This window comes from Kogia breviceps, chromosome 19 (genome assembly GCF_026419965.1).
Source record: "Kogia breviceps isolate mKogBre1 chromosome 19, mKogBre1 haplotype 1, whole genome shotgun sequence".
In the NCBI taxonomy this organism is placed as follows: domain Eukaryota; kingdom Metazoa; phylum Chordata; class Mammalia; order Artiodactyla; family Physeteridae; genus Kogia; species Kogia breviceps.
Genome location: NC_081328.1, coordinates 6,260,378 through 6,286,687, shown reverse-complemented (window position 1 = coordinate 6,286,687; position 26,310 = coordinate 6,260,378). Strand labels below are relative to the sequence as shown.

Here is a 26,310-nt window from a genome sequence, read left to right as displayed (position 1 = left end):
TTTCCTGTTCCAGGATCCCGTCCAGCGCACCACTTTTCACTGAGCTGTCCATGACTCTTCAGGCTCCTCTTAGCTGTGCCGCTTTCTCAGACTTCCCTTGCTTTTGGTGACCTTGACAGTTCTGAGGAGTACTGCTCTGGTGTTTTATAGAGTAGTTCCTCTAGAGTCCGATGTTTTCCTATGATTAGGTGGGTTATCGGTTTGGGGATGAAGATCACAGAGGGAGATGCCATTTTCTGTTAACATTGACTTTGATCACCTGACGTAGATAGTACTAGCCAGGCTCTTCACCCTAAACTTACTCTTTTTTTCCCTTTCTGTGCTGTATTCTTCGGAAAGAAGTCACCGTGCGCAGCCCACACTCGAGGAGTGGGGAGTCATGCTCCCCTTTCTTGAGGGCAGAGTATCTATATAATTTACTTGGAATTCTTCTGCTGAGGAAATTTGCCTCTTCTCCCCCTTTATTAAGTTAATCAATCATTTATTTATATCAGTAGAGATTCATAGATACCTATTTTACACTTTGAGTTATAATCCAGTTATACTTTCCTTTTGGTCCTATTGTTCCAAACGTGGCCATTGGGAGCTCTTTGAGTTGTCTTCTGTGTACGTGTGACATATTCCCATTGTTGTGTATGTGCGTGGGGGTAGTGTGTGTGTGTGTGTGTGTGCGTGTGCGTGCGTGTGCGTGCTTTGTTTGATCACTTCCTTACCTTTTAGCACCACGACAGGCTCATCCTGTACGTCCCTCCTAATTCTTCATCCTGCTCTTTCCCCGATAAATCCCGGTTCCTTTGATTGGAGAATGGCATTAGAATCAAATATGTAGGCTCAAGGTATGCTTGTTGCTATCGGGGTGCCATTTCTTTTAGGCCTTTGCAGCCGAGAGAGCGAAGAAATATATGTGTAACTACTAACCTGTGTATATAACACATATCCATATGTAACTGTCCATCTGTTGAGCTAAACATGAGTTCATCTTGATGAACTTTACCACAGGGCTCATTCTAGCCTCCTTCCTTTGCTTATCTGTAAACTGTCAGTCCGAGAGGAGAAACCTGGCCTCCAACATTGGCCATTTACTTAAGTGTTCAACTTCAATATACGTGTATAGCAGTATCAGCATCATCACCCTGTACCCCCATGAAAGAATTTTATCAGCTAGAGCACTGTGCTTACTTTCAGGTCCTTTTGCTTTTGGTCTTGTAGACGCCATTCATTTCCAAATTATTTAGGTCAGCATTTTTTAGCCTGATGCCCTTCAGTGAGATTGTTTCATACATTTGAAATATAGTTATAGCCTCTTACAGTCTGCATTCCTTACTGGGATCCCCTGACCTCCTAAATGTTTTTTTCAAATTGCATACATCCAAGTTCACTCTTTGTGCTATAAGTTCTGTGGGTTCTGACAAATGCATAATGTCGAACAAGTACAGTATCATAAAGAATAGTTTCACTGATTAAGTCAGGCAGAGAAAGACAAATATTGTATGATATCACTTATATGAATCTAAAAAATGCAACAAACCGGTGAATATAACAAAAAAGAAGCAGAGGGCTTCCCTGGTGGCGCAGTGGTTGAGAATCCGCCTGCCAATGCAGGAGACACGGGTTCGTGCCCTGGTCCGGGAAGATCCCACATGCCGCGGAGCAACTAAGCCCGTGAGCCATGGCCACTAGGCCTGCGCGTCCGGAGCCTGTGCTCCGCAACGGGAGAGACCACAACAGTGAGAGGCCCACATACCGCAAAAAAAAAAAAAAAAAAAAAAAAAAAAGAAGCAGAGTCACAGATACAGAGAACAAACTAGTGGTTGGTTACCAGTGGGTAGGAGGGCCAATATAGAGGTGGGAGAGTGGGACGTACAAACTATTGGGTGTAAAATAGGCTATAAGGATGTATTATGCAGCACAGGGAATATAGCTAATATTTTGTAATAACTGTAAATAAAAACTCTTGAAGTAAAACTAAAAAAAAAAGTATATAACAGACACTGTGGGAAAGAAAGAATTGTTTCACTGGCTCAAGCATCCCCTGTGATTCACCTGTTCATGATTCTCCCTTTCCCTGAGCTCCCGGCAACCACTGATCTTTTTACTGTTTCTATAGTTTTGCCTTTTACAGAATTCCATACACGTAATTGGAATCTTACAGTATGTAGCCTTTTCGAACTTTTTTTTTTTCCCATAGCAACATGCATTTAAGGTTCCTTCATGTCTTTGTGGTTTGATAGCTCATTTGTTTTTATCACTCAATATTATTCCATTTCATGGATGTACCACACAGTTCGTTCATCCATTCACTTATTGAAAGACAACTTGGCTGCTTCCAGTGTTTGGTGATTATAAACATTTATGTGCAGGCTTTTGCGTGGACATAAGTTTTCAAGTCAGTCGGGTAAATCAGTTTCTTTTTGACCTGAAACTCACAGAGAAGTGTGAATGTTTTTAATCTAACAATGATAGGAAAGAAGTCACTTCCCAGTGGTTTATGACTCTTTCGTTTCTGTCTGACTTCTTAAAGTGGCCATGTGATCAACATTTGTCCTCTTCTACCCACCATCACCCTTAATTTTAACTAAAAGCAGCTGTACCAAGGCATTCACATACGGTTAGGACTGGGTAGTTTTCAATAATACCTGTTTGAGCGTGAGTACCTCACGTATGATCATAAGGATGGACAAATTTAGCTCTTTCCTAGCTACACCACCCCCCACCCCAAGCAAAACTTGCCTGATGCAAGAAGCATCCAATGAGGAATTCTCCAGTGGAAATGCAATGGCCCACCCTAGCTTCCAGTTAAATGGGTGGAGGTCTGAGTTCTGCCACCGTGTCAAGCTCACCTTTGTCCGTGTTCCCTTTCCCTGTAGTCTCCTGGGTAGTGTTTTCATCATACGAATACCCAGGGTTTCCTCTAATAACAGGCTCCCTGTTGTGACTGGGGAAAGAGAGTTGCAATTCTTAACCTTCCTTGAATTGTGATGGTTGCCTGATGTTGCGTCCTGGAGAGATGAGACCTCTCCGTACTCAAAGGCAGGAGCCACCAGCAACAGGGTACCAAGAGTTCAAGAGGAGAGTCATCATATAGGAACCCAAAGACGAGCACTTCCAAACCAGGAAGGGGGTGGGGGGCTGCATTTGCACGCTCAGTGTCTCTCTCTCTCTTCTAGCACTCCTGCTCTTTGTGGTAGCTACTGGTCTGCTGTGGTGACGGGAGCAGATATTATTGGGAATGGCTTGTGCAATGATGAGCCGTCTCACAACCTATATAAGCCTCCGTCAAAATTTACTCCTTCAGTGTGTCCTTGAGACGTCCATCCCTGTTCCCGGGACGTCAGCAGTGTCATATTGCCAGAAAAGTTTCCAAAAATTCTGCGTGTCAGACTGATCTGTATACTACCTGGGGACCTCACAGAGGTATAACTGCTAAGGAAAGGCTGCAATTCCTTTCAGTTCTACTGTGAAATCTTTGATGCCGTGTCTCCATCAGATTATGATTTGTATTCTACATTTACAAGCACACAATTTGCCTTATTTTTAATATATATATTTATACTGGTAATTAAAGGCCTCTTTAGGGGTTCATGCCATGAGGTGCATATTTGGCGGACATCAACACCCTTGTTCTTTAGGAGATTGTGACCGGCCCCATATACAGATTAAATAAGGTGTTAACCTAGAAACAGAGCATCAACTTCTAACTTACCAACAGTGACAGCATTTAACTGTTTAAATAGTTGTTAGTAACATGAAGCGTATCATACATATAAAAGCATACACAAGGTATATGCATAGTTTAAATAATAATAATACGTTTTCTTTACATGGAGGTTGTGGTCTGTCACTATGTAGAAGGACCTCACACGTGTCACGTTGGGATCTACAGAGGCTTCCTGACTCTCCAGCGACAGGATTGGTACCTGGTTCTACTGATTCTTGATCCAGTGGGCTTTCACCGTTCAGCTATAGAATGCTATCACATCTTCTTTTTTTTTTCCTTCCGGTTTTACAGAGGTGTAATTGACATACAGCACTGTATAAGTTTTAGGCGTGCAGCGTAATGATTTGACTTACATTCACCATGAAGTGGTTACCGCAGTAACTTTAATGGACATCCATCATCTCATACAGAGACCAAAAAAAAAAAAATTTTTTTTTCCTTGTGATGAGAACTCTTAGGATTTGCTCTCCTAACAAATTTCATGTATAACACACTGCAGTGTTAATTTTATTCATCGTGTTGTACGTTACATCCCTAGTACTTATTTATCTTATAACTGGAAGTTGTAGTTTTGGACCACCTTCATTCAATTCCCCCTCCCCTGCCTCTGGTAACCACAAATCTGATCTCTTTTTCTATGAATAGTGTATCTTAAGGAATAAATATTTGACATTAATTTTGAACAAGGACCATCTTTCAAGTCAAAGTAGATGCCTAATGATCATCTGCAACCATTCTCTATTACTTTTCAGTTGATATAAAAGTTCCCTTTTTCTATAACCTCAAAGTAGCAAAGACCCAAAGATTTCGATCTCATTGCATAATGAAGGAAGTAAGTGAATAGAAATAATTTTTCTTTTTTTAAAATAAATTTATCTTTATTTTATTTGTTTTATTTTTGGCTGTGTTGGGTCTTCGTTGCTGCGCGTGGGCTTTTCTCTGGTTGTGGCGAGCTTCGTTGCGGTGCGCGGGCTTCTCATTGCGGTGGCTTCTTTTGTTGCCTAGCACGGGCTCTAGGCACATGGGCTTCAGTAGTTGTGGCACTCGGGCTCGGTAGTTGTGGCTCGCGGGCTCTAGAGCGCAGACTCAGTAGTTGCAGCACCCAGGCTTAGTTGCCCCGTGGCATGTGGGGTCTTCCCGGACCAGGGCTTGAACCCGTGTCCCCCCTGCATCGGCAGGCGGATTCTTAACCACTGCGCCACCAGGGAAGCCCATAGAAATAATTTCTAAATACTAGAAGTGATGATCTTGTGGCCTTTAAATAGTGATAGATTCTATTAAAGTGCTCCTTAGAATCCTCTATATTCTGGCGCTACTCAGAGGTGATCCACAGACCAGCAGTCTCCACATCACGTGGGAGCTCGTTAGACATGCTTTTGGCCCTACTGAGTCAGAACCTGCATTTAGCCAGGCCCCCTTGCGATTCACATGCACAGTAAAGTGTGCTTCCTAGCCCAGTGCCCACGACACCTAGTAGCATGTTCACCCAGCTCACATTTAGGGCACAGAAAATCATTCCCCAAATTCTGGAGCCTCATGAGGAAGTAAGAATGGGGTTTTCTACAATGGTTTTATCTCCTAACATACTGTTTCTTCTATATACCTATTGATGTATACCTTATACCCTTTTACTTATCCACCTGAAGCTGTCCTGAGATTAATCATCTAAGAGTAGAAGCCAGTCTTGTCTCTGCAGGGCTTTGGGACAGAGGGATAGCCTATGAATTGCAGATGACATCAAATGAGCTGAAGTCAACTTCATTCAGTGTCATTGTTAAATGACAATTTTGAGGACACAGGGATAAAATAAGGAAACCTATTGAGTCAGCAGTGCAAGCCTCAAAAATGAAATGCTGTACAGTATAACAGGGAGTATGAATCTCTAAAATGAACTCTTATGTCTGAATTTTTGATTGTCAATCACATGTCAAACCCTGAGCTGTAAGTCATGCGTTTGATGGGTTGTCAGCAGATTGACTTGAAGTAACACTTGAAATGCATTTCAATATCTTAAGTATTTTTTGAACAGGATGCTAAGGCGGGATAAAGAAAGCAACTTTGATCTCTATACTCCAGGGTTTCTCAGCCTCTGCGCTGTTGACACGGTCACTCTTTGTTGTGGAGGCACACCTGTGTGTGCACTGTAGTACGTTCAGCAGCGTCCCTGGCCTTTCTCCCACTACATACCAGTAGCATTTACCCTCTTCTGAGATGTGACAGCTAAAAATGTCCCCAGACGTTTCTAAATGTCCCCTGGGGGGCAAAATCACCGCAGTTGAGAACCAGTGCTCTATGCCAAGGTAAATAGTCACAACAAAGGTAGGGTCTGTTCTTAAGAGTTCTGCTGAGATCATAGCCACAGTGTATTAGACAATGAGGCTTCTGCATAGTGCCTGGAAATATCTGGAAGGTTGAATTCGGAGGATGAGGTCACTTAGCTAATAGGCTTGCAATCTGATAACATCAGCGTTCATGGATGTTCTTTCTACCTTTGACATGCAGGTATAGTTTGTATAGCAGTTTCTTGCAGAAGATCTGTGGGAACCTCTACAGCCTTTGGACTTTGGAGATCCTGGGAGACAGCTGTAAACCAGGTCAGGGCATTGCTTGGATATGCAGAGCAAGTGATTCTCAAGAGCAGAATGGTGAATCTTTCAGAGCTTTACAAGCATGGTAACCCTTGGTCTCGTCCTCCTTGACCATAGCCCTGGACTCCTGGTAACCCTTATAATTTCTTAGTTCAGGCTGCTATAACAAAATACCATAAACAGGTGGCTTATAGACAACAGAAATTTATTTCTCATAGCTCTGGAGGCTAGAGGTCCAAGATCAAATCACCAGCAGATTCAGTGTCTGGTGAGAACCCATTTCCTGGCTCATAGACAGCTGTCTTCTCTCTGTGGCCTCACATGGCAGAAGGGGTGAGAAGCTCTCTGGGGTCTCTCTTATTAGGGCACTAATCCCATTCATGAGGGTTCCACCCTCATGACCTACTCACCTCCCAAAGGCCCTTCCTCCAAATACTATCACGTTTTATCACAAGGGGATTAGTTTTCAACACAAGAATTTTGGAGAGGGTATAAATATTCAGTGTCTACAGGGAGATAAAGTCAGAAAGCTAACTCATTCCCAGCTGTTTTTAAGCAACGCTCTCCTTTCAGGGGTGCTGTAGAAAGAGCACAGTGTTGAATTAGAATTGGACCCAATCATTATTCTAAAATCCTCCCCGACTCTTAAGATTCTTTGTCCAGTCCAATTATCCTCTCTTTGACAGAGCTGTAGGGTCAGCTGGTAACAGCAACAGCCCTAAAATGGCCTCTAGGACTTTGGCCTTCTTAAAACAGAGCTGCCCTGGCCACTGGAATTCACATAAGCGGCAACTCAGAGGTACTTTCTTCTGTTGTCTTCTCACCAGCCCTAGCTTTCTTCTTAGATGTTAGTTGGGTCACAGAGATCATCCCTCTAGTCCCTTTGTTCCACCCCAGACCCCTCCAATTCTTCCAAGTTCACAGCTACTCCCTACTTTATTTACCTGCCTGCTGCGTTTGCTCCTTGCCTGCCATCGGCCCAAGACCCATCTCGGTTTTCGTTTCTCCGAGATCCCACTCCCACTCCTTCCCAAGCTGCTTGTGTGGGAGGAGACTCTGTGACCACCACCGCCCCATCCCCCCATCCTGGCTGTGCGGCCAGGCCTCCCGGCGCCCCAGCTGTGCACGCGGATGTCAATGTCTTCCTCCTGAGAGCTCGGTGCCTGGAAGTTGCGGGCCGCTCCCAACCGCATCTCTTCACCCTCACCGCACTTATCCGTCCTTTTAAATTGTGGCTTTCATCATTTGCGTGAAACTAGGGAAAAATTACATCCCTCTGATGGATGGTAGGTACGGTTGGTCCTCATTTTTTGGTGGTTCTGTATTTGCTAGTTTGCCCAGTTGCTAAAATCTATTTGTACCCCACGCCCCAGATCAGTACTCATGAACTTTTGTGGTCCTTCGTGGACATGCTCAGGGTGGTGAAGAAATGGAGTCACCAAACTTGCACGTTCTCAGCTGAGGGAGGAGAGCAAGGCGATGCCCTGCTTTCTTGCTTCCGCTCTTACTGTAAGTAAGTGTCTTTTTCAGGGTCTATTTGGTGACATCGTTTTTGCAGTTTTACGACTTTGTTGGGGATTTTGCTGTTTAAAATGGCCCCACGCATCATGATAGTGTATTCTGTGTCATGTTCCAAAGCGCAAGAAGGCTGTGATGCGCCTTGTGGAGAAAATATGTATGTTAGAGAAGCTTCCTTCAGGCGTCAGTTGTAGAGCTCTTAGCTGTGATTTCAAGGTCAGTGAATCAACAATGTATATTAGATAAGGTGTCTTTATTTTTTTTTAATTTTTTTATTTTTTTGCGGTATGCGGGCCTCTCACTGCTGTGGCCTCTCCCGTTGCGGAGCACAGGCTCCGGACGCGCAGGCCTAGCGGCCATGGCTCACGGGCTTAGTTGCTCCGCGGCATGTGGGATCTTCCCGGACCAGGGCACGAACCCGTGACCCCTGCATCGGCAGACGGATTCTCAACCACTGCGCCACCAGGGAAGCCCGATAAGGTGTCTTTAAACAAAAACACACATAAAACAATGCTAGGTATTGATCAGTTGATGAAAATGTGACCAGAAGCTTGCAGGAACAAAACCCTGTATTTCCCCTGGGAGCAGTCATTCAGGATTCACTAATTCAGTGTTCACAGCAGCAACTTTATGGTACATAACTGCCACGAATGATGAGAATGAACTGCATGCTTTTATATATATATATATGTTCACTTGAAGGATATGCAAACAACTAGTAGCACTGAGTGAGTGCTCCAGAAAGCAAAACCAGGCAGCTGGAGGACACCAAAGGGAGGAGACTTTTTACAGCAATACCTTTTGTATTTTGTGTCCTATAATTATACCCATCAAAAAACTAGACTAAAACATTTTAAAAGCAAATAATAAAATGAAAACAATACAGTTGAATCATTTTTCTCTTCGATTTCAGGAAACAATGCAACTCCTACCAAACATCCAGTCACTCAGACTCCCTCCCTGGTCTTCAAGGCCCTGCATAAGCCACGCCCATGCTCTGCCTTCCCAGCTCGGCTTCTCACCACCCACTTGATGAATGTCGCGGGTCCCTGTGGTCTGCTCATTGCTCAGTACTTCAGTGACTTTGCTGTTGCTCACTCCGGACTCAGCAGAGACGCTTCTGTCCCCTCTACCTAGCAACACTCTGCTGTTCCTTCCAAGTCTTTGATGACTCTCCTGACCACCCCACCCAAAGAGATCTTTCTCTTTTCCTCTCTGGAACCCCTTAGAGTTCACGGCCATACAGGGCAAGCACGGTTTGAGACGGCCTCAAGCAAAGCATCGTATCACTAGGATCTATGCTCTTTGCATGGGGCGGGGGGTGGGGAATAGAATGAAGGACCTCGTCCTCCTTCAGAGCATTAGCGTCAGCCAGCGGTGGTCCTATCTCCTGGCTGAACATCAGACCTGCCTGGCAGTCTTTAAAAAATACAGATGGGCGAGTTCCCTGGCGGCCTAAAGGTTAGGACTCCAGGCTTACGCTGCCGAGGCCCAGGTTCGATCCCTGGTCAGGGAGCGTCCCGCAAGCTGCACGGTACGGCCAAGACATAAGTAAATAAACAAACAAATAAATAATTAAAAACAAAAAACAGAAAAAACAAAAAAAAAGAAAAAACAGATGGGGAGACCATTCTGACCTAAGTAGTCTGGAGTGGAACTCAGGAGCCAGGACTTTTATAAAGCTTTCCCGATGATTCTAATATGCAACCAGGGTTGAGACTGAACAAAAGAGAAGTACAAGGCCCGGGCGGTTTCTCTAGTTTGATGATTTTAAAGTTTGGTCCCCAGACCAGCAGCATCAGCATCACCTGGGACCATCTAAGAAATGCACATTCACAGGCCCCACCCCAGACTCACTGAATCAGAAACTCTTGGGTGGGGCAATCGTGTTTTAAACCCTCCGGCTGATTCTGATGTATAGTAAGATGTGAGAACCACTGCTCTTGCAACAGACAGTTCACTGAAAAGGAAATACATATAGTGAATAAACAAATGAAAAAGCACTCAACCTCACAATTAGGGAAGTAGAAATGAAAACAACAAGGAGATACACTTTTTGTCTCTCAGATTAGTAAAAATTTAAAAGATTGATAAAAATCTAGTGTGGCGGTAGGAGCCAGGAAACCTCGGATTCCACGAGAAGCACAGACCAAACCAATATAACATATTTGGGAGGAGGGTTGGCAGTTGAATTTAAAATTTAAAATATGCGTATCTCACAACCAAGCAATTCCTCTTCCCAGCCTCTCTGCTAGAGAAACACTTGAATCAGTGCATAAACAGACACATACTAAGACATTCATAGTGCTGTTGTTGGCAATGAGAGAAAGCTGGAAACAACTTAAACGTTCATCAGTAGAGGAATGTCTAAGTACCCCAGCACAGCTACTATGGAATACTATGCAGCAGGTAAAAAGGATGGGGTGGCTCTGTATGTACACATGTGGAACTCACCCTGAGACATTGTGGAACAGAAAGGCAAGTTGCAGAAATATATACAAAGTATGGCACCATTTGAGTTAGGAAAAACACACCCACATGCTCTAAATCTTCTCTGTGAGTGCATAATTACGAAAGTGCATAGAAAAGTAGGACAATTATTTCCTCCATAGGGGACAAAAGTAAGGGGAACAGATCTAGAATGGAAGTGTGAAAGAGACTTCGAACTTATCTGTAATTTTAAAATTTCTGGGCTTCCGTGGTGGCACAGTGGTTAAGAATGGCCTGCCAGTGCAGGGGACACATGTTCGAGCCCTGGTCCTGGAAGATCCCACGTGCCACGGAGCGACTAAGCCTTTGCACCACAACTACTGAGCCTGCACTCTAGAGCCAGTGATCCACAACTACTGAGGCTGCATGCCACAACTACTGAAGCCCGTGCACCTAGAGCCCATGCTCTGCAACAAGAGAAGCCACCGCAATGAGAAGCCCCTGCTCGCTGCAACTAGAGAAAGCCCGCATGCAGCAACGAAAACCCAACACAGCCAAAAATAAATAAATAAAATAATTTATTAAAAAGAAAATTTCTTAAAGATTTATGTATGCAAATGTTTCTTGACCAATGAAAAACAATTTTTGAGAGTGAAAAAAGTATCTGTGGAAATAATATACTAATTTGAGGTTCTTAATCTTTTTTGGTCATGACTTCTGAGAATTTGATGCAAGTTTTCCCCCTAACATCCACAAAGGTACAAAAGTTTTTGTTTAATTTCAGGGAATTTCTAGATACCCTGAAGCCCACTCATAGACCTCTCAGGCCTTCTGGACCTCAGGCTGAGAGTTTCTGGCCTGCATGATCTTTGAGGATCCTACTTTGCTTTCTGCTCTGGGCTCCATGACCCCTCTTGGCATCCGTGTCCCGGAGGAGTCATAATGTCTGACAGCTATTTTTATGAGGGTCAGCAGCCCTTCTTCGGCAGATTAAATTTCCACGGAAGGTAGATTTTCGCTGACATCTGAATACTTGGAAAGGAGCAGGTGATCCTTGAGGAGTGAGTGAATATAGCATGTGGTTTGCTGAGCCACAGACAGAAGCTGATCTGTGTCGGGGAAGCTTCAAGTGCTCTGCATTTGCTCTTGGAGATCATCAGGTTCTTTTTATAAGTCCTGCCATGTCATTCTGCCATTACATGCACACAGACCCTTTTACAGTGTTTTCCACTTGCCTGTAAAAATAGATTTTGTTTTTTGCTTTTAAAGGAGAAAGGGTCGGGAAAAGGGTATCTTTTCACTCTTCCTAAAATTTTAATCAGTTTTCCTTCCACTATTTCAAAATGGTCGCAGAAGGAAGGTGTTTTTTTTTTAAGTTATTTCCGAGATATACATTTTTTAAAAATTAATTTATTTATTTTTGGCTGTGTTGGGTCTTCGTTGCTGCGCGCAGGCTTTCTCAGGTTGCAGCGAGCAGGGGTTACTCTTCGTTGTGGTGCACGTGGGCTTCTCATTGCGGTGGCTTCTCTTGTTGCGGAGCACGGGCTCTAGGTGTGTGGACTTCAGCAGTTGTGGCGCACGGCCTCAGTAGTTGTGGCTCGCGGGCTCTAGAACACAGGCTCAGTAGTTGTGGCGCGCGGGCTTAGTTGCTCCGCGGCATGTGGGATCTTCCCGGACCACGGCTCGAACGGTGTACCCTGCATTGGAAGGTGGATTCTTAACCACTGCACCACCAGGGAAGTCCCTGAGATATACATTTTAAAGTAATAACTAGAATTATGACTTATAACATTATACCAGAACATATAAGATCTTTAGAAATTTCATGTAATGTCTGAAACATTTATATTAACATATTTCCATACAAATAACCCAAAGAAAGTTTAGTATTAGTTGTTTTTTTTTGTTTTTTTTTTATACAGCAGGTTCTTATTATCAATTTTATACACATCAGTATATACATCTCAATCCCTATCGCCCAACTCAGCACACCACCGTCGCCAGCCCACCGCGGTTTTCCCCCCGTGGGGTCCATTCGTTTGTTCTCTACATCTGTGTCTCAACTTCTGCCCTGCAAACCGGTTCATCTGTACCATTTTTCTAGGTTCCACATACATGCGTTAATACACGATATTTATTTTTCTGACTTACTTCACTCTGTATGACAGACTCTAGATCCATCCACGTCTCAACAAATGACTCCATTTCGTTCCTTTTTATGGCTGAGTAATATTCCATTGTATATATGTACCACAACTTCTTTATCCATTCCTCGGTCGATGGGCACTTAGGTTGCTTCAATGACCTGGCCATTGTAAATAGTGCTGCAATGAACATTGGGGTGCATGTGTCTTTTTGAATTATGGTTTTCTCTGGGTATATGCCCAGTAGTGGGATTGCTGGGTCATATGGTAATTCGATTTTTAGTTTTTTAAGGAACCTCCATACTGTTCTCCATAGTGGTTGTATCAATTTACATTGTGCGAGAGGCTTCCCTTTTCTCCACACTCTCTCCAGCATTTGCTGTTTGTGGATTTTCTGATGATGCCCATTCTAAGTGGCGTGCGGTGATACCTCATTGTAGTTTTGATTTGCATTTCTCTAATAATTAGTGATGTTGAGCAGCTTTTCATGTGCTTCTTGGCCATCTGTATGTCTTCTTTGGAGGAATGTCTATTTAGGTCTTCTGCCCATTTTTTGGATTGGGTTGTTTGTTTCTTTAATATTGAGCTGCATGAGCTGTTTATATATTATGGAGATTAATCCTTTGTCCGTTGATTCATTTGAGAATATTTTCTCCCATTCTGAGGGTTGTCTTTTCGTCTTGTTTATGGTTTCCTTTGCTGTGCAAAAACTTTTAAGTTTCATTAGGTCCCATTTGTTTATTTTTGTTTTTATTTCCATTACTCTAGGAGGTGGATCAGAAAAGATCTTGCTGTGATTTATGTCTAAGAGTGTTCTTCCTATGTTTTCCTCTAAGAGTTTTATAGTGTTCAGTCTTACATTTAGGTCTTTAATCCATTTTGAGTTTATTTGTGTGTATGGTGTTAGGGAGTGTTCTAGCTTCATTCTTTTACATGTAGCTGTCCAGTTTTCCCAGCACCACTTATTGAGGAGACTGTCTTTTCTCCATTGTATATCTTTGCCTCCTTTGTCATAGATTAGTTGACCATAGGTGCATGGGTTTATCTCTGGGCCTTCTATCATGTTCCATTGATCTGTATTTCTGTTTTTTTGCCAGTACCATATTGTCTTGATTACTGTAGCTTTGTATAGTCTGAAGTCAGGGAGTCTGATTCCTCCAGCTCCATTTTTTTCCCTCAAGACTGCTTTGGCTATTCGGGGTCTTTTGTGTCTCCATACAAATTTTAAGATGATTTGTTCTAGTTCCGTTAAAAAATGCCATTGGTAACTTGATAGGGATTGCATTGAATCTGTACATTGCTTTGGGTAGTATAGTCATTTTCACAATATTGATTCTTCCAGTCCAAGAACATGGTGTATCTCTCCATCTGTTGGTATCATCTTTAATTTCTTTCATCAGTGTCTTATTGTTTTCTGTATACAGGTCTTTTGTTTCCCTAGGTAGGTTTAGTCCTAGGTATTTTATTCTTTTTGTTGCAATGGTAAATGGGAGTGTTTCCATAATTTCTCTTTCAGATTTTTCATCATTAGTGTATAGGAATTCAAGAGATTTCTGTGCATTAATTTTGTATCCTGCAACTTTACCAAATTCATTGATTAGCTCTGGTAGTTTTCTGGTGGCAATTTTAAGATTCTCTATGTATAGTATCATGTCATCTGCAATCAGTGACAGTTTGGCTTCTTCTTTTCCAAATTGTATTCCTTTTATTTCTTTTTCTTCTCTGATTGCCATGGCTAGGACTTCCAAAACTATGTCGCATAATAGTGGTGAGAGCAGACATCCTTGTCTCGTTCCTGATCTTAGAGGAAATGCTTTCAGTTTTTCACCATTGAGAATGATGTTTGCTGTGGGTTTGTTGTATATGGCCTTTATCATGTTGAGGTTACCTCTATGCCCACTTTCTGGAGAGATTTTATGAGAAATCGGTATTGAATTTTGTCAAAAGCTTTTTCTGCATTATTGATATGATCACATGGTTTTTATTTTTCAATTTGTTAATATGGTGTATCACATTGATTGATTTGCGTATATTGAAGAATCCTTGCATTCCTGGGATAAACCCCACTTGATCATGGTGTATGATCCTTTTAATGTGTAGTTGGATTCTGTTTCCTAGTATTTTGTTGAGGATTTTTGCATCTATATTCATCAGTGATATTGGCCTGTAATTTTCTTTTTGTGTAGTATCTTTGTCTTGTTTTCATATCAGGGAGATGGTGGCCTCATAGAATGAGTCTGGGAGTGTTCCTTCCTCTGCAATTTTTTGGAAGAGTTTGAGAAGGATGGGGTGTTAGCTCTTCTCTCGGTGTTTGATAGAATTCACCTGTGATGCCATGTGGTCCTGGCCTTTTGTTTGTTGGAAGATTTTTTTTTTTTTTTTTTTTTGTTGGAAGATTTTTAATCACAGTTTCAATTTCATTATTTGTGATTGGTCTGTTCATATTTTTTGTTTCTTCCTGGTTCAGTCTTGGAAGGTTATACCTTTCTAAGAATTTGTCCATTTCTTCCAGGTTGTCCGTTTTATTGGCAGAGAGTTGCTTGTACTAGTCCCTTAGGATGCTTTGTATTTCTGAGGTGTCTGTTGTAACTTCTCCTTTTTCATTTCTAATTTTATTGATTTGAGTCCTCTCCCTCTTTTTCTTGATGAGTCTGGCTAATAGATTATCAATTTTGTTTATCCTCTCAAAGAACCAGCTTTTAGTTTTATTGATCTTTGCTAGTGTTTTGTTTCTATTTCATTTATTTCTGCTCTGATCTTTATTATTTCTTTCCTTCTGCTAACTTTGGGTTTTGTTTGTTCTTCTTTCTCTAGTTCCTCTAGGTGTAAGGTTAGATTGTTTATTTGAGATTTTTCTTGTTTCTTGAGGTAGGCTTGTATAGCTATAAACTTCCCTCTTAGAACTGCTTTTGCTGCATCCCATAGGTTTTGGATTGTCGTGTTTTCATTGTCATTTGTCTCTAGGTATTTTTTAATTTCCCCTTTGATTTCTTCAGTGATCTCTTGGTTATTTAGTAATGTATTGTTTAGCCTCCATGTGTTTGTGTTTTTAACGTTTTTTTCCCTGTAATTCCTTTCTAATCTCATAGCATTGTGGTCAGAAAAGATGCTTGATATGATTTCAATTTTCTTAAATGTAGTGAGGGTTGATTTGTGACCCAAGATGTGATCTATCCTGGAGAATGTTCCATGTGCACTTGAGAAGAAATTGTAATCTGCTCTGTTTGGATGGAATGTCCTATAAATATCAATTAAATCTATCTGGTCTATTGTGTCATTTAAAGCTTCTGTTTCCTTATTTATTTTCATTTTGGATGATCTGTCCATTGGTATAAGTGAGGTGTTAAAGTCCCCCACTATTATCGTATTGCTGTTGAATTCCTCTTTTATAGCTGTTAGCAGTTGCCTTATGAGTTGAGGTGCTCCTATGTTGGGTGCATATATATTTATAATTGTTATGTCTTCTTCTTGGATTGATCCCTTGATCATTATGTAGTGTCCTTCCTTGTCTCCTGTAACATTCTTTATTTTAAAGTCTATTTTATCTGATATGAGTATTGCTACTCCAGCTTTCTTTTCATTTCCATTTGTATGGAATATCTTTTTCCATCCCCTCACTTTCAGTCTGTATGTGTCCCTAAGCCTGAAGTGGGTCTGTTGTACACAGCAGATAGATGGGTCTTGTTTTTGTATCCATTCAGCAAGCCTGTGTCTTTTGGTTGGAGCATTTAATCCATTCATGTTTAAGGTAATTATCGATATGTATGTTCCTAGGACCATTTTCTTAATTGTTTTGGGTTTGTTTTTGTAGGTCCTTTTCTTCTCTTGTGTTTCCCACTTAGAGAAGTTCCTTTAGCATTTGTTTCAGAGCTGGTTTGGTGGTGCTGAATTATCTTAGCTTTTGCTTGTCTGTAAAGCTTTTGATTTCTCCATGGAATCTGAATGAGGTCCTTGCCCGGTAGAGTAATCTTGATTGTAGGTTCTTCCCTTTATCACTTTAAGTATATCATGCCACTCCCTTCTGGCTTGCAGCGTTTCTTCTGAGAAATCAGCTGTTGACCTTATGGGAGTTCCCTTGTATGTTATTTGTCGTTTTTCCCTTGCTGCATTCAGTAATTTTTGCCAATTTGATTACTATGTGTCTCAGCGTGTTTCTCCTTGGGTTTATCCTGTACGGGACTCGCTGTGCTTCCTGGACTTGGGTGGCTATTTCCTCTCCCATGTTAGGGAAGTTTTCGACTATAATCTCTTCAAATATTTTCTCTGGTCCTTTCTCTCTCTCTTCTCCTTCTGGGACCCCTATAATGCAAATGTTGTTGCATTTAATGTTGTCCCAGAGGTCTCTTAGGCTGTCTTCATTTCTTTTCATTCTTTTTTGTTTATTCTGTTCCATAGCAGTGAATTCCACCATTCTGTCTTCCAGGTCACTTACCCGTTCTTCTGCCTCAGTTATTCTGCTATTGATTCCTTCTAGTGTAGTTTTCATTTCAGTTATTGTATTGTTCATCTCTGTTTGTTCTTTAATTCTTCTAGGTCTTTATTAAACATTTCTTGCATCTTCTCGATCTTTGCCTCCATTGTTTTTCCGAGGTCCTAGATCATCTTCACTATCATTATTCTGAATTCTCTTTCTGGAAGGTTGCCTACGTCCACTTCATTTAGTTGTTTTTCTGGGGTTTTATCTTGTTCCTTCATCTGGTACGTAGTGCTCTGCCTTTTCATCTTGTCTATCTTTCTGTGACTGTGGTTTTGTTCCACAGGCTGCAGGATTGTAGTTCTTCTTGCTTCTGCTCTCTTCCCTCTGGTGGATGAGGCTCTCTTAAGAGGCTTGATGGGCGGGACTGGTGATGGGTAGGGCTTACTGTTGTTCTGGTGGGCAGAGCTCAGTAAAACTTTAATCTGCTTGACTGCTGATGGGTGGGGCTGGGTTCCCTCCCCGTTGGTTGTTTCGCCTGAGGCAACCCAACACTGGAACCTACCTGGGCTCTTTGGTGGGGCTAATGGCAGACTCTGGGAGGGCTCACGCCAAGGAGTACTTCCCAGAACTTCTACTGCCAGTGTCCTTGTCCCCACGGTGAGCAGAGCCCCACCACCCCTGCCTCTGCAGGAGACCCTCCAACACTAGCCGGTACGTCTAGTTCCGTCTCCCCTGGGGTCACTGCTCCTTCCCCTGGGTCCCGATGCACACACTACTTTGTGTGTGCCCTCTGAGAGTGTAGTCTCTGTTTCCCCCAGTCCTGTTGAAGTCCTGCAATCAATTCCCACTAGGCTTCAAAGTCTGATTCTCTAGGAATTCCTCCTCCCATTGCTGGACCCCCAGGTTGGGAAGCCTGACGTGGGGCTCAGAACCTTCACTCCATTGGGTGGACTTCTGTGGTATAAGTGTTCTCCAGTCTGTGAATCACCCACCCAGCAGTTATGGGATTTGATTTTATTGTGATTGCGCCCCTCCTACCATCTCATTGTGGCTTCTCCTTTGTCTTTGGATGTGGGGTGTCTTTTTTGGTGAGTTACAGTGTCTTCCTGTCGATGATTGTGCGGCAGCTAGTTGTGATTCTGGTGTTCTCGCAAGAGGGAGTCAGAGCACGTCCTTCTACTCCGCCATCTTGGTTCCTCTCAGAAGGAAGGTTTTTATTTGCCCTTTTATTAGTGTCCTTTAAACTGTGTTAAATAGCGGAGTCAGTTCTCAGAAAAGAAAGCTCCCTGGTCGCCTACTTCTTGTTAATTAAGTCCAGGAGCTGCCGGTAGGTTTAGAGTCCTTATGTACTGAGTCTGACCCTAAACGTGCTGTCCATGCCTTTGCCATGAATGCCTTCCACATGGGTTCCCTGGGGAAGCACTTTGAACATTCTCTTTGTCCGGCGCAGATCCCTACCACTGCATACACCGCGGCAGGTCTGGGAGAGCCCTGGAGAAGCCGGCTGTGCCTGGATTTATTCATCCTTTCCTTAGCTTCTCATTGATTTACTTGCATCCTAAGTAGGAAACGAGAGGCCTAAACACTGTGTAGACTTTTCTAAGAAATGTGTCTTTTTAAAGGTCACTCCTTTAAAACAACAACAGCAGCAGCAATGCACTGTGGGCTTTATTCAGTAGGGACGCAGCTGAATACTCTCGAGTTCCCCCTGCTCCTCTTGGAGAACGCTGTCTGCACCTGGCATTGAAGCCTCTCCATGGGCTGGTCTGACCTGTCTTCTCAGGCTCCCTGCTTGCGTCCATGAACTCTTGGGTGCAGCCACTCTTTTTTTTTTTTTAACTTTATTTTTTCTTCCACTTTTGTTGAGATATATTTGACAGAGAGCACTGTCTAAGTTTACGGAGTACAGCATAATGATTTGAGTTATATACATCATGAAGTGATTATCACAATAAGTTTAGGGAACATCATCTCGTATAGATGCAGAATGAAATAAACAGAAAAAAATTCTTTTTCTTGTGGAGAACTCGTCGGATTTACTCTCTTAACAACTTTCATATATAACATACAGCAGCACGAATTATATTGATCATGTTGTACTTTACATCTCTGGGACTTATTTATCTTATGCCTGGAAGTTTGTGCCTTTTCACAGCCTTCATCCAATTGCCCCTTCCTCCAACTTCTGCCTCTGGGAACCACAAATCTGATCTCTTTTTATATGAGTGAGTTTGTTTGTTTGTTTGCTTTTCTTTTTCTTTTTAAAATTTACTTTATTTTTGGCTGCGTTGGGTCTTCGTTGCCGCACACGGGCTTTCTCTAGCTGCGGCGAGCAGGGGCTACGCTTCGTTGCGGTGCGCGGGCTTCCCATTGCGGTGGCTTCTCTTGTTGTGGAGCACGGGCTTCAGTAGTTGTGGCTCGTGGGCTCTAGAGCACAGCCAGCCACTCTTTAAAAAACCCCTTCCTGCTTCTGAACCTTTGCTCATGCCCTTCTGACCCTCCCTTCTGTGGCCCCAGACACGTCTATCTTTTCTTTACTCGTCGTGACCCAGATCCCAAGCTAAGTTTTTCAGAGAGTGTTTGCAGATGAACCCAGATGACCATTCTCATTCTCCTTTGAGTGTTTACAAAACTTCCTCTTTTCTGCTCACAAGGGACTTCTCCGTGGAATGTTTGTTGTGTTGTAGCTGCTGCTCGACAAATGTGTGTTGTTCGGTAAGATGCTTGGGAGGGTTTCTGTGAGGAGAAAGCATTTGAGTTGAAGTCTGCGTGATCAAAGGTACCAGCCATGCAGGAACCAGAGAAAGAGTGTTAGGTTGAAGGAACAGGAGGTGCCGAGGCCTTGAGGCAGGAAGGAGCTTAGCGTATGGGTGATCGTAGGTTTCCTTTTTAAAAAAGGACTTTTATGAGAGGACCGCGTTTCCCTACAGCATCTAGCAGATAGGAAGGCAATCAGCTGCGAGACTGTCATCTCCATGAGGGTAGATTCCACAGCTGTCTCACTTGCCATGACCAGGACAGCGGTTGGCACATACCAGGCACTCAAACTGATGGAGGAATGGACGGCTGCTCGCTGAGTAACCGAATGACTTGTCTCCGGGCTGATGGCAACTTTGCCTCGAAGCCAGAACGGACCCGAGATCTCCTTCAGCCCTGAGTGTGGCTCCGCTGAGCCACCTCCCTTCAGCTCTCAGTCTGGGTGGTTTAGCGTCCCTGTGCGCCCCATGAAATACGAACAGGGCGCTTCCTTCCTTCCTGGAGGAGCACCGTCCGCGTGAGTGAGATCTCATCTACCAAATGTTTGGGACCGTTGGAAGCTGCTCAATAAATGCAGGCGATTCCTACAGTGTGGCGCAGCCAGCGGTCCCCATGTATGAAGTGTAACCCCAGCGGCAGTGGGAACATGCTGTGACCAGTCCCTGCACTTGCCCCTGTAGGATCCCCAAGCCGGCACCTCTTGTAAGCTTTTGGAATGTGGGTAAAGCACTCCGTCACGTTCGCAGGCACCCTTACCGTCCACGCTGCTCAGTTTATTGTTGGAGCCGTTCCAAGGCTCCTTTCTGTCCCTTGTCTTGCGTTCTCTCAAGGAGAAGCCTCTGCTACGGTTGTTCAGAGTAATCCCTAGCGGAGTGTCGTTTTTAGCATATCGAGGAGACCGTCCATTCGTAGAAGCAATACTGTAGTAAGATCAGTTTCCAAGAGCATCTGGTCTAATAAAGAATATAATCAAAAGCTTTGTTAAAATGAGCCTCCCTGATACCTTCTCTCTCAAACAACAGTAGCAACCACAACAGTTGAAACTATAGGCCTACGTCAGCATTCGGTTTAAGGGTAAGGAGTGTAAAGTGCTCTAAACATCTTTGAAATGCTAAGTGTAATTTATTCTTTCAGTGTTCCGCTTTTCAGTATTATTGTATAGGATTATAAAACAGTAGAAATAGTGGCCACTTGTTCAAACGGGGAAGTGGGTGAAGCACTTTTATGCTCTTCTTCCATTATATCAAGACACACCAGTTCACCGTACCAAGGGGTCACATGTTTTCTAAACAGAAAAAGTAGGTACCTTTGGAGTGAAACATTTTAGAAAAAAATGCTTAGCCGACTCCTATTTGCAAACATTCTGCTGCTATTAGCATTGCCGATGGGAGGCCAGACCTGAATACAAGTGCAGGGGCCACCTGTAGGCTCACGGCCTATCCTGTGGCTCACGAGCCCAGCTAAAGTCATGGCTCAGCTGTGTTTTTGCACAGCAACAGATGAGCCGGGCTGAGTCTTTCTCAGCCCACAACCTAGCTGTTTTCACCATTCAACTTGAAATGTCAGGTCCAACACTGACCTGGTATAGTGGGCAGGGTTCCATAGTGTATGTACCCTAATACATAACTGATGAGGCTGGGAGGAGGAGACAGGGTAGAATGGCAGGGTCCCTTTTACCACCTCACAGTCACTGCCTAAGAGGACAATGCCTGGGGTACAGTTTGGCCTTAGACAGAAACATGGTAGCACTGGATCTACCATGTAGAGGCGAAAGACGAAGGCTCTTCACTTAGTCCAGTTCTGGACGCTATGAAACAGGTAAACTGCTGGTGAAACCTGAAGGGCTCTCCCACACGTTTTTACCCTTAATATTACTGAGACCCACGGAGCAGGATTGAAGAGGTAAGAGCATGGACTTTGGTTTGCGTCAGACGAGTTTTTTTTTTCTTCTTGGCTCCAAAACTCACTGTTAACTGTGGTTTTAGAAAACTGTTAACGCTCCCTAAACCTCAGTTGCATTATCTGTAAAAGAGGGGCAAGAGAAGCACCTTTTTAACAAGGAACGTAAGGGGCAAGTTAGAGAATACATATGACACAATCAACAAATGTCGTTGACCGGGGCCCTGCATGTACTCAGCAAATGTTGACTTCACGATGATCCCAGGTGAATATTCTACCTGGCGAGTAACATATGATTGATACTAACGTTTCCCTGATCGGGTCAGTGCAGAAGCCTGGGGTCGGGTGGATCAACTGAAGTTAGATGACCCCACCACTTGGTTTCTGAGAACAGCCCCACAGGGATTTACAGCTTCGGCCCCATCTCTCAGCCAGATTTGCAGCGTCAGGAGGACACCCAGCAGGCTCACGCTGTCCTCAGATTTCTTTCCCTGTGGGGCCCGAGGAGGGGGAGCCCAAGCCTTGGATTGTGAAGACATTCTTGCCTCTCCCTGTGTAAAATGATAATGCCAAGGCTGCCTGGCGCCAGGCAGAGGAATGTGTCCTCCCTGCAAGGCTCCTTGACCCGACGCGGTGACTAGGTGCCTGCTGATACTAGACCCCGGGGACTCTCTTGAAAACCCGTGTTTCTCTCCCCTTTTCCCTTTGTTTGTGTGATTAGCTGTGCTGCACGGCGGGGCACGGGATGTGTTTCTGCTTCCTGGCAGTGATTGGTACCTTAGACAATTTCTTAATAGACTTTTTTTGGGAGCAGTTTTATGTTCATAGCAAATGGGGCAGAAAGCACAGAGAATGCCCGTCTACTCCCGGCCCCTCAGACACACCCAGCCTCCCCACTAGAGGAGATGACAGTCAGTGAACCTACAGTGCCATGTCACTGTCACCCAGATTCCATAGTTTACTTCAGGGTTCACTCTTGGTGTTATACCTTCTATAGGAGTTGTTGACTTTTTACCCCAGAAATTGTCCCAGGAAAGCCTATTCCAATCATTTGGGGCAAGGCAGGTGATGCCAATCTATTTTCAGATAACCTGTTTTGGAGAAGAACATTTAAGGTTGAGTAGAAGTAGAAAAGAAAGAAAGATATTATGGAAGGAAGGAAAGAGAGAGAAGAGAAAAGGACCTCCCACTTACCCAGGCAAGTCGCACCCCCAAATCTCTGAAGCTTACATCACCAACGAGGCTATTGATTGTTCTTACCTAAAATGTCCATACTTTCCCCCTGTTTCCTAAATCTGTGTCTACCATCTCACAGTGCCTCTGGGCCTTCCTCTTCCTGGAGAGAGAATTCTACCTTTGAATCTTTTCCTTGGAGCTTTTTCCTGCACATCCTCCAGGGCTCCGTGATGAGGCCCCCAAACTGTGAAAGGGGAAAGTTTTATTTTGAAATAGAAGGCTCGGAAACGGACTGGGGCGATTCTGCAGAGTTTTTTCCAGCACCTAAGATAACTTATTTTAATTGCTCTTGTAAAGTTCTTATAAGGAAATCTAAGTCAGCCTCCTGCACTGACATGAAACTTTGTGGGAAGTTGGCTGCCCCCGGAGCCCCGGGCAGTGCTGAGATGTCCTTCCAAACAGGGACCCAGACAGCTGAAGGGCTCCAGTTACCCAAGACGTGAGTGACATGGACACTTGGGCAGTTGGAGGAAGGGAAGGAGTAGGGCAAGGAAGCTGGTGGAGAGGAGGACAGAGAGAAGGAAGGGCAGTGACGAGAGGGTGGGAGCGAGGAGGGAGGGAAGCAGGGCCGGCTGAGCCGTGGCGGTCAAGCAGCCGGGGGAGGAGAGTGAAATGTCCCCTTACCACACCCCCTGCTGGACTTGGGGGGGCCAGGGGTGGTGCCCTGCCTTGAACCTGAGGGCATGGTTGGTGGTTTACCAACCCAGATCACGCCTGAAGTGGAAACCGCTCTGGCTGCCATCATTAAGTTCCCCTCGTGGCAAGCGACTCTTGTAAATGAAGCTGGCCGTCTTTGAGCCGGCAAGTGGAGTTTGTCCTAAACCTTTGATTCAGGATCTAAAGACGTATTAAGATTTTTTTCAAACAGTGAGTTAAAATGCACACCCATTTCAATGTTTTTATTTTACCTCATTTCTGCTCTTTTGCACTTCCTGTATTCTTCTAAAATGATTATGGATGGCATCGGCAGTGATGAAAATTAAGTATTTCCCATTATAAACATTGAATTGGTTTGAAAAAATTCACAAAATAATATTTAAGATTTTACAGAGAAAGGGGCGATAAATCAAAATTTTAACCTTGGTTAATATGTGAGACGGAGGTGGAATTGGAAAAAGATGGGACTTAACAATTTTTTAAACTGTCTCTATACTGTTCGACCTGTTAAAATGAGTGTATATTACTTTTGTCATTTTTTTTTTAAAGTAAACTCAAAATAATTTAAAAAATTTTGCCATGGTTTTTTTTAAAAGCCTGCTTCATTAAGTGAAAACCTTTTAATTCACTCACTCTTTTTAATTGTATAACATTTTGTTAATTAAATGGTATTTTCTTAACTATTTAGCAAATCCTTTCGGCCAATTTTTTTAAAATAAATTTATTTATTTTATTTATTTATTTTTGGCTGCATTGGGTCTCCGTTGCTGCGCGCGGGCCTTCTTTAGTTGCGGCGAGCAGGGGCTACTCTTCATTGCGGTGCGCGGGCTTCTCATTGCAGTGGCTTTTCTTGATGCGGAGGAGCACGGGATCTAGGTGCGGGGGCTGCAGTAGTTGTGGTACGTGGGCTCAGCAGTTGTGGCTCTCGGGCTCTAGAGCGCAGGTTCAGTAGTTGTGGTGCACGGACTTAGCTGCTCCGCGGCATGTGGGATCTTCCCGGACCAGGGCTCGAACTCGTGTCCCCTGCATTGGCAGGCAGGTTCTTAACCACTGCTCCACCAGGGAGGCCCCTTTCTGCCAATTTTATATGTCAGCCCCCCTGACAAAAGTTGAGTTTGGCGTTTGTCCCTTACATGGGCCATATAGGCCTTTCTGTCATGAGCAAATGTTCACTGTGTGACTTCATATGGGTGCATTTACTTCAGAGTTTCAATAGCTTAAATAACTTTTTTTCAACTATGAAGTTTCAAGCTGACAGGAGAGTCTGGAAAATAACAAATGTCCATGATCCATCATTTAGATTTAACAAATGCTTTTCCATATTTGCTTCAGATCCTTAAAAATAATTACAGTAGGGACTTCCCCGCTGGTGTAGTGGTTGGGAATCTGCCTGCCAGTGCAGGGGACACGAGTTAGATCCCTGGTCCGGGAAGATCCCACATGCCGTGGAGCAGCTAAGCCCGTGCGCCACAACTACTGAGCCTGCACTCTAGAGCCCGCGAGCCACAACTTCTGAGCCCGTGTGCCGCAGCTACTGAAGCCCGCACGCCTAGAGACCGTGCTCCGCAGCAAGGGGAGCCACCGCAATGAGAAGCACGTGCACCATAGCAAAGAGTAGCCCCTGCTCGCCACAATTAGGGAAAGCCCGTGCACAGCAACGAAGACCCAATGCAGCCAAAACAAAATTACAGTAATAATAATAATAAAAAAATACCACAGTTATTTATTCTCTGCCTTCATCTCAGCAGCAGCTGTTTCCCTGAAGTTGGTCTGTATCTTCCTGTCCAGTGTTTTAAACTTTTATTTTATGTGTGTATCCATAAACAATATGCACCATTATTTTATATTTTAAAATTAAACCAAAATGTTTTGGTGCTCTATACATAATTACTTTTTGCTGTTTTTCATCAACTTTTTTTTTCAGATCTGTCCAAGTTAATATATGGTTCCTTCACTTTCATTGCTGTATAGCTGTTCCATTGTATGACTACTGCAGTTTATTTATCCGTTTTCTTATAGATTCAAGGCATTTCTGATTTTTCCCATTGTAAACAATGCTGCAGTGAACATCCTTGTCTGTGTCTTCTTGTGCACTTGAATCAGAGTGCATCCCTGGGTTGTCCTAGCAGTGGAACCGATGTGGGTCCTTGAAACACCTTTCAGAATTTAAGAGGGAGAAACAAAGAGAGCAAGGTGCAGTCTTAGGTTTTCTTCTGGAAGGTTGGTTTTAATAATGATTCAGGGTCATCTCCTCTCAGCTGAGGATGAATTCTCCACTTCCATTCACCACTTCTCTCCCAAATTTGAAAACTGGGAAACCTCTTAATCAAAGTCCTGATTATGAACAATATGTCTGTCAGAACTCAAAGAACTGGGAGTTCCCTGGTGGTCCAGTGGTTAGGACTCCATGCTGTCTCACTGCCGAGGGCCTGGGTTCAATCCCCGGTCAGGGAACTAAGATCCCACAAGCCATGTGGCCAAAAAAAAAAAACCCCAAAATCGAAAAACAAAAACCTCAAATAACTAACTCATCTTGAAGCTGAAGTAAAGAGGAGACTGGTGAATAAGTTACTTTTTCTTTCTTTTCTCCCAGAATATTGCACATCAATTTGGAATATATTAAACAAGACACCAAGATCAATGAGCTTATTCAAAAAGAAGATAAGTCTTGGTAGGTAGGATGATGAGTTTAAAATCCTAAGTTGTCATGAACCAGGCTGAAGGATGGCCCTGTGCTGTTACCTGACGGACATCCCATGATGGTATTGTCCCCTCCTTCTAGATCAATTTCAGAATGTGGGCATCAGCAGATCCCAGATGATGGATAGGCAGCTTCATTTTAACAGGCTGTTGGTTCCAAGTGACCTGTGGCCTTTCCAGGAGAGGTAAAATAAATCCTCTGGTCGTTGCCCCCTTCCTGCTACCAATCAGGCCTCCCTCCCAATC

At 43.6% G+C, this 26,310-nt stretch overlaps 1 long non-coding RNA gene across 1 annotated transcript in view; it reads left to right on the top strand.

Annotated features, from left to right (window-relative positions):
* The window catches only part of LOC136793237 (uncharacterized), a 60,244-nt gene extending 34,209 nt beyond the window's left edge, over positions 1-26,035 (top strand). The window contains exon 3 of the long non-coding RNA XR_010838237.1: positions 25,958-26,035. This is a non-coding gene — a long non-coding RNA (uncharacterized lncRNA). The remainder of the gene's footprint in view (positions 1-25,957) is intronic.
* The last annotated feature ends 275 nt before the right edge of the window (positions 26,036-26,310 follow it).